The 10,880-nt window shown below is 33.9% G+C and overlaps 1 long non-coding RNA gene across 1 annotated transcript in view; it reads left to right on the forward strand.

Moving 5' to 3' along the window:
- The first annotated feature begins 1,344 nt into the window (after positions 1 to 1,344).
- Positions 1,345 to 10,880, forward strand: part of LOC118156549 — a 15,756-nt gene continuing 6,220 nt past the window's right edge. Inside the window, exon 1 of the long non-coding RNA XR_004746313.1 lies at positions 1,345 to 1,355. This is a non-coding gene — a long non-coding RNA (uncharacterized LOC118156549). The remainder of the gene's footprint in view (positions 1,356 to 10,880) is intronic.

The raw sequence follows: 10,880 nt of genomic DNA on the forward strand, positions 1-10,880 counted from the left end.
AAACCTCAACAGGTGGACATTCCACATATTCTCTGGAAAACCTGTTTCAGTGCTGCTAGTGAGGATGATTTTCCTCATCTCCAATCTGAAACTCATAAATCATACTTCACTGTCCTTTAATGTTGTTTTGACACCTGCCCCCAGACAGGAATGCTTGGCTCTGATGTCTTTATAACTGCTTTTCAGGTGGCTGTAGGATCCTGTACATGTTGGTTGTGACTCTGGAATGCTTAACTTTTTGGTCTCTCCCTTCCACTGAATCTAGTACTGATTTCAGTGGCAAATCCTGCCTGCTTAAGTGTAGAGCATTATTGTCAGATGATGCCCAAACCAATTTCTCTGAGTAAAGTGGTAGACCTTTCTTTATTATTGGAGTCACTCAAGAGAGTATGGAGCAGATACTACTTAATGCTGCAGAAAGCAGGTGGGTAAGCTGAGTTAGATATGTGGATGGAAGCCAGGCATGAAGCTTGGTTGCAGGCCAGAGAAAAGATTCTGGTTCATTTTATTTGCTAGTATAGATACAGTTAAAAATGCTTGCTGAATCATCTTTGTTGAACACACAGGCATTTGGGACCTAGCATATGTTAAATCAGATGGAATGGAAAGAAAAGTTTCCAGACCAAAGTCTCACAATCCAGATGTGCTTTGTATGAGATGCTTCTGTTAATATACTGATATTTAAAGCAAATCAGCCATTAAAACTACCTCAGTATCAATTACAAAACTTCAGAGTCATTAACTGCTACTACTCTTTGGATTTGTGTGCAACAACCATTTAAGACATTTCCCATGTCTGTTTAGATAGACATATTAAAAATAACAAAGCATGACCCAGTGAAACTACTTGGTATATCTTAAATGATAAAAATAATAACTAAGCAATATGCATCACTGCATTGTGGTCACCCTTTTTAGCTCTGGATGCAAGATTACCCCAAAATATAACTTAACAGTCAGTAATTATCTAGTCAAAAAATACTAATGCAATGTTCATTTTCTTCTATGTGTACCAGAGACTGTTATGTCATTGCTATCAGAAAGTCTCATCTTAAGAAAATCAGACATTTGTTTATGGTGAAATGAGTACCTTTACAGGCAACCTGATACTTCCTGTTAGTGGTTAAATCACTGAAATACACTAATAAGTAATAAACAGTTAAGAGAAAGGAATCTTATTATTTCTTCTCCACAAAATCAAGTTCCTGTGAAGTTAATAAAGACAAAATCCAAATATTATGATTGTAGTCACTGATGCAGCACACACAACTGGACAAGATAATGTAGAATGGAAAGAATAATTTGCTTACTGGGTTCTGCCTCAGTTATAACTGATGAAGATAATAATAATAATAGTAAATTATATTAATAATAATAATACTAAACAGCCTACAAAAACTCTGATCCTCACAGTACAGAGTTCAGTGAAACCATCTGTTTCAATATGAAGTTATTTTTCTTATTTTTAAGGAAAAAATAAAATAAAATAAAATAAAATGATGGGCCACATCATACAGTGAAAACAAAACAAAACAAAACAAAAACCTGAAATTATATATGGTCATTGTGTAAATTGATGATGCAATACTGGGTAGAATATCAAATGACATTACAAAATATATACAGAAAATTAACATCTACAAGGTCTACATTTCAGAGATTTCACAATGCTGTCAAGCAATGAGTTATATAGTTCAGAAGTACATATAGAAATTTAACCAGATTGCATGGATCCTTCAGAAGTTAGCAGTTTAGACAAACATCAGGTTTGATCTAGCAGAAGCATCTTTCTCCATTTAGAGAGCCTGAATGTATGGTTAAACACAAAAATAAATATATAGGAATACAATTTTTAGTTTTTGACTCAGTCATCTATCTCCTTGTGGTATACTTCACCAAACACCTTTAGGACAAAGGCATGTGTACAGTACAATAACTATTACTTACTCACTAAGAAATACAAGATAAATGTTTTTGCATTTACAAACTAAATATAAATGTTTCCAAGAAGTAGTTATTGAAATAAAAATATAATTCTATATAAAACATTCCTTTCTGTTCATTTCTGTCTCTCTCTTTTTATTTTTTATTTTTATTTCAGTGCTGTATGTGGAAATATCAAGGTTATTAAACATTTTTTTTTTTTTTTTTTTTTTTTTTTAAGAATTTCACCTTATAAATAAAGGAAGAGAGGAGGAGGAGGATGTAATCTCAGTAGAGCTAGGGAATATGAGATACATGTAAAAAATCACATTGCTTAATTTATTTTTTAAATTAATACTGTTAAATTGACATCAACCTGTGTTCAGTCTTGTCATTTGATTTAGAAGTGATTAATTTTGTTAATCTGTTTCTAATTGGAACAGAGAAACAAATAAAGAACTGGTTCTGCCAAAGTGAATGAAAGAGTTTGGATCAATATAGCTATATTCGTTTATAATCGGATGCTAGATTACACTGGTGCAAATTTCCTGTGTAAAGGAGCTTTGTTTATGGATTTGTGGAAGTATGTGTTGCAAGCTGCAATATTTCTCCTGTAGTGATATGGGTTCTTTTAACAAGCTGATTTATGTCTATCTCTTGAGATTTGTGATCTGCCAGCATTATCTGAATAAAGCACCCAGGGCTTTTTAGAGGACCAGGAATTATTAATAATCTTCTAACACTAACACTACCCTCACACACACTTGCTTCCACAGAATATAAGGAAACTTCTTTTCATAAGGGTCCACCAATTTTGGGAATGGGTAAATAATTTTTGAAAAGTCCCAGTTCTGTCAGAAGTTGTATCATATACTAACCACATTTAGTAGTCAACTAATAAGCCCAATATGTAGAGTAGAGATACAGTGCCTGGAGCCCTCCAGCTGATTTTAAAGCACACCACAACTTCAGAAAATGTTTCTATTTTATTATATTTTGAAACTGCTGTGATATTTTTATAACAGAGAAGTGAACTTAACACTCATGAAAGGTGTCAGATTGACGGTACTGGAAATGAGAAATTTTCAGTTTAACTCAGAGAGGAGATAGTGTGAAGGAAGAGTCAAAAACAATACTGTCTTCCCAGAGGGATCTGTCTCTCGAGGGAGCACTTCAGTGCTAGAAGTATGTCCCCACCACTGCTTTCAGTGACTACCACAGTGGACCGATTTACTTTGGCTTTTACTGTGATGAGAAGAACAGTCACATACTCTGAGTTTTATTCTCTCTTCAAAAAATGGCCAATGCTAGAAAACACACATATATATATTTTGTGAACTTTGTCCAGACTTTTTTATCAACACTTTACTGATTTGTGGTTGTTCCAATCCACTGAGGCTACTGTCTAAGTAAATGCAATAATACTTATTCCCTCCCTTGAATGATTATCTTCAGCTGTAGTCACTCAGAAAGAGTACAAAGATCATTTCAAAGACAGAAAATAAAATGAGCGGACATTTAACTACATAAAGGGATATATAAAGCACCCATAGCAGAAAAATAAGTAAGAATGGGAACAAGACAGTATATCATCAGAAACTTCATAAATTTTAATTTTCAATTAATTCTTCACTCAACAGCTTAAATTACTACCTTTATCTGAGAATATAAATAACATAATAGGCTGTACTGAAAATTGATATTTAAGTTTTAAGCCTTTATGTAGTCTTATACAGATTGTAACCAACACTGGAACAGGTAACAGTAATGTAACTTGTACCAAAGTTTATTTTCAATATGCCATGCTATCAGTGGGTCAAAATTTACAGACTTGAGTTGATTAACATTATGGCTGACAGTCTAAAAGTTGATCCACGCTGTTCCACCTTTCCCATTTATTTATATTGCTGTTTGAACTTGTCTCAGTGAAGTTATTCATGTAAGATTCAATCTGATTGAACTACCCTACATGTCAGGAATGGAAACCTCCTTTATTCCCATCTCCACCCCCCTCTTCTTCCCCCCCTCCCCCTTCCAATCCTAGGAATCTATCTGATGATTTGTTTGTTTGTTTCATAAGAACATGTATTTCAGGACACAAATATGTAGGCTAGTTATAACTCTGAGATTGACCTAGGAGCTAGAGTTGACTTGCTGAAAGTTTCTTTTTCTCTGCATCCATACAACATAGTGAAATTCTGAGTACTTGAGTATTTTTCTCTCATTTCTCTTATATTCTGATTTATACCAATTTAGAAAGCTGATCACTCCACAAATTATGTACATTTGAAATTGAAAGACAGAACTGTTACTGAAGGGGAAAACAGCATCTTGTATGGTCTCCTTACAAGTGAAATATGGCTAAATCCAGCCCTGGAGCCAGCAGAGTGCATGGTAGACTCCTTTGGGTTGGAGTGTCATTAAGAGTTACTGTTTCTGACAAGCATTCACCCCTCAGCTTTACATCATGCAGTCTATTCACTGGGAAGACCCCAACCAAAGTTAACAGGACTGGTATCAAGAGCCATGTATGCAATCATAAGGTGGTTGCTGTCTTTGGCCTTGGCTGCAGTTCCCCTTTCGGCACTGTTGAGCAATGACAACTTCAGTCTGACAGGACAGATGGATGTTCTCTTGCAGATGGAGATCATGGGTATGCCTTGCTGGAGGAGAAACTTCCCATGATGTCATGTGTACTGCAACGTAAGTAGGCTGAAAATCAACTGTGAGAAATTGCAAATCACCTGCATTTTTTAGCAGCTTTATTTCCAGAAGGTATTATATTGTCTCCCAGGTTACATGTTTGCACCAGTAAATATGACACCAACAAAAACTTATTCTTTATCAATCCCTCTTTAGAGACACAATGAAAAGCAGTATAGATGGAGAGAAAAATCTCAGTTGCTCAAAAATAAAAATAAAAATAATAATAAAAAAAAAATCAGTAACTGAATTTAAATAAATAAAACAATATGTAAAGACTCCACTGTGACTAGATCACATATCATTTCTGTGCTTTAATCTGTGTACTGTAGTATTCTTTGTTGTTGTTTTTCCCTCAGCTGCTCAAATTATACTTGATACTTTTCACATTAAGGCCTCAAAGCATACATGTAATATCACAACGCCTCCATTGCACAGGGGAGTATCAGTCATATCAGTTTTATCACAAGGCAAGCTTGTAATAAACCCTTCAAACAAAGTGTCCAAGGTCTGCCTGCAAGTTAAATAAATTCTTATTAAACTAAGAATTGTTACTTGCCAAAACACCAACTTCTCTTTATCCAACATTCAGAACCAGAATGTATATGATGATACTGTTGGTAGAATTGTGTGACCTTAACCTGTAACAATTTTTCAGTAAACTACCAGCAGCACACTAGATTATAGAATCCTACAAAATTTTCTCTTTATATGAAAATATAATCCATACTTAAAATAATAATAATAATTTGTACAAGCAATCTGGATTAAAAGTTCTATGTTACTATTTTCCGAACAGCAACAGTAATTTCACTGTATGTTACCTACTGATTTTTACTACAATGCCCCTTTCCAATTATTCAATTTGAAGTATTCTATGGACTTCAAATTCTGTCTAAATTCTATATCATGCTTTAAATGAGATCTGGAGGGCAGGTGTCAGAGAAGATAATTGAAATAACCACATGAAAATATATGTGTACCCAGCTGCAAAAGAGGTACAAGATAGGCTGTCTGTATAAGGAACAAATATGAGTCTGGGGAAGAGAGCAGCCCAGCAATCATTAACCAGACATCTTTCTATATATGATGACTGTTTGTGGTGGGCCTCTCGTTGAACAGAATTGTTAAGAAACAGAAAGATTGCAACATGAAATTTGTTGAGAGTAGACTGTAGGACTGTAGTAACAGACAAATGCCATTGTTATGTATATGTATAATACCACCAAAATTATTGCAGAGTTAAGAACTTGCATATGGCAGCATGACCACAAAATGAAAAAAAAAAAAAAAAAAAAAAGATAAAGAAGATAGTGATGTATATTCACAGCATGAATCTCATAATGACATTTTTTTCCTGCTTAGCAAAACCAGTAAAATATGGAGAAATCATAACCTTAAAAAATCTTTTCAGTTCAACTTAATAATAATAATAATGATAATAATGATAGTTGTCAATTACTACTTTGAAGTATATGTTCTTCACCATATCACAATGTGTTTTTGTTTGTTTATTTGCTTTGTATTGTCATGTTGGAATGCTGCAGTTTTATGAAGATGTTAAGTACTAAAAAGCAATACTTAAATCACTGCCTCTGTGAATCCAGCTTCCAAATGCACCTCAGTGGAAGCAACTATTCTGACATTACTAAAACAGCAGGAGCTATGATCTTGCAAACATGTCTTAGCATTTTCTCTCAAGGAAATAAGGTACCTTGCTGTTTCAATGCTCTGAGTGTCATCTTTGTGTGCAACATGAGACACAGGTCAGCGAAGTTACCTGATTTTCAAACGCCACACAGAAACAAAAGGACCAGATCTGAAACCGATGTCCTTTGTTGTAGTTCCTGTAATGAAAAATATGTCAGTGAAGCAATGCTATTTTTAAGCTATCTGGAGATCATATTTAATCTGCTGATAGAATATAAAAAATATACCTCAATGTTAGTAAAATACAGCCTTTACTAGAGGCCATAATATAGTTTATTCATAACCTCTTTTGAATTTTAGAGTCTATAATCTAAAGTAAAGCTAAATACAAGGGTGATTTTTATCTCCAACATTCATTTAATTAAACATGGTTCATAAACTGTCATCATTAATGTTAAATCACCATAAAAAATCTCTGTAACTTTAAATTAACCTTTGATTCTACATTTTTCCTTTTATGTCATATTTGATAAATCTTACAAAGGGATTAATGGCTGTGATTTAACTAGATACAAACAGCCATATACAAAGTATTATAGAAAGTATAATTTCTTGTTTCAGAAAAGAGTAATCCTTGCAAATAAAATGCAGCTGCTAGAGGCATGCTGATTTTAAGTTGTACGCTGAATTCTTATAGCATGCTATTTCTGTGATGTTAAAGTAACAAAATGCTGTGACAAATTCTACTGCAATTAAACCCAGTCTCTCAATGCCTAAGTATAGATCATTTCATCTTACTTTCTGTATCACTCTGATCTATTCATTCTGTGTTGATCACATCATTTTTCATCACTGATCACTGACAACCATTGATCATCATTATCATTCATGATGGAAATTAATCCCAATTTTTAAAGTGAAATGCCCCTCTTTCATCCAACAGCCAGTATCTCTTGCTGTGGCTCTGTCTAAGCAAAAGCTTCTTGCTATGTGTTCACTTCTCTTGACAGATATATACTTTAGTATATATCACCATTATCAATCTTATTTTGGTAATCTAGATCATCTAAACTCTTAAGTTCTTCATTATGAGGCATATTTCTCAAAGCATTTTGCTCCTTTAAAAAAAAAAAAAAAAAAAATCATAATTACTTTACAATTTCCTTTGTAAGGTATAAACTCTAGAACTCCATGCAATATCCCATTGCTTGTTTCAATAATGCCAGAAGTTGAAGTAACATAATTAGCTGTTTATTAATCCTCTTTGTTGTTAACAAATTTTTGTCACAAGCTGGCAGGTGGAACTCCCGAGTTTCTTACTTTGCATGTTTGGCTTCTAGAAACAGAAGTCTGTTTTTGTCTGTTCCTGGCAGTGTCTAACTCAAATACACCTCACTAAGTAACCAACTCAGATTATTCTGCTGGCTAGCATGCACCTTATGCATGACCCCGTCTTTACTGAGAAATTTTTCTACAACAGTTTCATTTCAAGCAATGAAATAAGTGTATTGAATGTTGGCACATCCACTGATGATTTTCCATTAACAGACACTTACAAATTTTTGATTAAAAAATTCAAAACCCACTTAACATGTGACCTATAGATATTTGTAATTAAAAAATAATAATAAAAAAAATTGCCTCCTCATCTGATACAAGTCAAACGCCATGCTAAAATCTACTTATATTACATATACACAGCTACTTTTATCAAGCAAATTTGTAATCTTATCAAATAATGAAATCTAAACTGTTTGACAAAACCCATTTTCCATAAAAACACATTGACTGGCATGAATTACAGTTCCCTCTTTCTGATGCTCTATTAATGAAAAATCATATTGACTTTTCTATTATATTGTCTGAGCGTGATGTCTGAGTAACTGGCCTATAATCATTAGGACCATTCAGCTTATCCTCTGTGAATATCAGTACTACACTCTTTCAGAACTCTAGGTTTTCCTAGAATATAAAGTTTTCTTAAGAGTGATTAGTTATTTCCCAGTCACATACTCACATATTTCTGAATGCAGGTTATCTTGGTACTCAGAGTTCAAATGCTTTTCTTTCAGCTAGATCATAAAGCTATTAATTGTCCTCATGTAATACAGGCATCTCATTCTTTGCAGTGATAATACTAAATATACTTTTTTTTTTTTTAAGTATTTATATTTTTTTTGTATTTTGATTTTGTGTCTGATTGCTATCCCCCACCATCACTGAATCAGGATGGTTCTGTAAGCAGTGTTATCTTTACTTGATATCAAACTCTATATTTTGGACCAGTTAAATAAATAAATAAATAACTCTTTCCAACTAACTACCTCTATAATTTCCTCTATAATTTATCTCTTCAATTTATACTTTTTTTTTTTTTTTTCTTATATATATATATATATGGGCTCTTCATGATTATGTCTGTGTGTGTATTTATTATATTCCGTGGTAAATAATATAATAATCACAAAGTTTTTGTTGGAATATTCTGACTTCTATTTACTTTTGCTAAATTTACAAGTGTAAGTGCTTACCTGGGAAAGACATTTTTGTGAACAATTTGAGGTCACTAATTTTTCCTTTCATCGTTGGTCTGTGTTATCTTTGTCACTGAAGAGATTTATTTTTTTATTTTTTTTTATTTTTTTAGGGGTAACCAAGCAGTTAATGATAGACATCTTGATGTTATCAGACCTAGGAAAGGGATGCTGTATAGTTTGCAAGTGTTTTTGTCATTTCTGTATAATTTTAGTCAGGGAACATGTTCAAATCATGAAAAAATACAGATCTAAAATTTCAACACTTTAGATAGCATTTAAACCCAGAACTTCATCTCTAAATCATTTCATCTCTAAAAGCTCTTGTAATTGTCTCCTCCTTATCTTGAAAGAAGGATAATTTATCTCATGTTTGTTAAATGGAAGTAGTACACAAATATGAAGTTGCTATAACAACAACTACATCACAAAACCATACCCCAATTTACACCAGCAAGGTGCTTATTAACCACCTTTTGCTATAGTAGACTGGGGATTATGATTACATTTTAAAATTCCTGGAATATGTAGCTATTCAGACCATGCATGTGGATATTCAAGGACAATGTTTCAGCATAAGAAACAAAATATGTTTGACTCTTTCTCCACTCTCCTTCATTGTTTTCTGTGAATATTAGCTTCTTATTTCATCATTCTCCCACTTTCATTTTGTTAACCCCTTGCCATTTTAGAATCCATTAAAAAAAAACGTGTTTTTTAATGGGCTGTTTGAGACCTGGGTTGTTGAACTCATTTACCACTTGCTTTAGCAGGTTGTATGGGTTCTCTGTTACAAGGCTTGATTTTCTGTATGGACCTCTGCAAAACTTTGCATTGCTTTCATGATTGCACAGCTGAGCTGCAGTACCTTGTTCTAGCCAGACCTTCTTGATCATACCATCCTTTAGGCATGCTGTCTCCATCTTGTTGCTGTTATGTTTTCACCTCTCACACTTCTTGTGAACCTTAATTTCCATCCCCTTGAGTCATGGTGGTTTATGGAAGAGAAAGAAGAGATGATTCATGAGAGAGAATGAAGTTGCTCTGACAGGGGGAAAAGTTTTAACAAGAGGGGGCTATCATGGTTCACTATAAAACATCTCATGTGTTTGCAGTTTAAACCTTAGCAGCTAGGGTCTTTCTGTTCTTCTGTGCTTCTATTCTAGATGTTTCCCATCTGCCCAGAGAAGCTGTGGATGTCTCGTAGCTGGAGGAGTTCAAGACCAGGTTGAACAAGGCTCTGGGCAATGTGATCTACTGGGAGGTAACTTCGCCCATGGCAGGGAGGTTGGAACTACATGGTCTATAAAATCCCTTCCAGCCCAAGTTATGGTTCTATAGTTTATGGCCAACAGATCAAGCTCAGCAGCTGAGTTTGCAATATAGAGTATATTCCCTGGAGTATAGGGAGACCAAGATGTTGAGACAAGAGAGTTCTGATAAAATCTGTTTGCATTCTTTCTGTCATCTTTACCAAATGCCATTCCCATGTCCAATCTTGCTTTTCACTTCTTTCTACCTATTCTCCCTTGAATGTCATAATGATTCTTCCCTCTTGCCAGTGTTTGGCTCTGGCTCTTTGCAGTTCATCCTCTCACTTTCTACCACTCAGTCTGCTAGCTTTCTCTCAAGCATTCTCACTTGGATTTGTTTATTTTGTCTTTAAATGCTACAGTAGTATTCAGATTTGTTGATGTGCTCAGATTACCATTCCCTAAAATAATAGTCCTCTGATAGAGACAAACTGTAGTATGCAACTTGGAAAAACAAACAAATGTTACAGACTTTCAAGAGTGAATCTGAATTGGCTTCAGATAAATGTTGAAGCCTGAGAGCTAGTATGTAACTCATCCTCAGAAAAAATCTCCACCTACACCCTCCTTATATACAACCCAACTTTTAAAAATATCTTTATTTTGACTTCCCACAAGGGATAAAAAATACATACATAAGATGTAATAGTGACCAGTATAACAATTCAAAGCATGATTCATAGTTGAACAAACAGAAGTTAGACTTTGTCAGCTTTTTTTTTTTTTTTTTTTTTTTTTTTTTTTTTTTTTTTGTGGT

The sequence above is a fragment of the Oxyura jamaicensis genome, chromosome Z (genome assembly GCF_011077185.1).
Source record: "Oxyura jamaicensis isolate SHBP4307 breed ruddy duck chromosome Z, BPBGC_Ojam_1.0, whole genome shotgun sequence".
NCBI lineage: Eukaryota > Metazoa > Chordata > Aves > Anseriformes > Anatidae > Oxyura > Oxyura jamaicensis.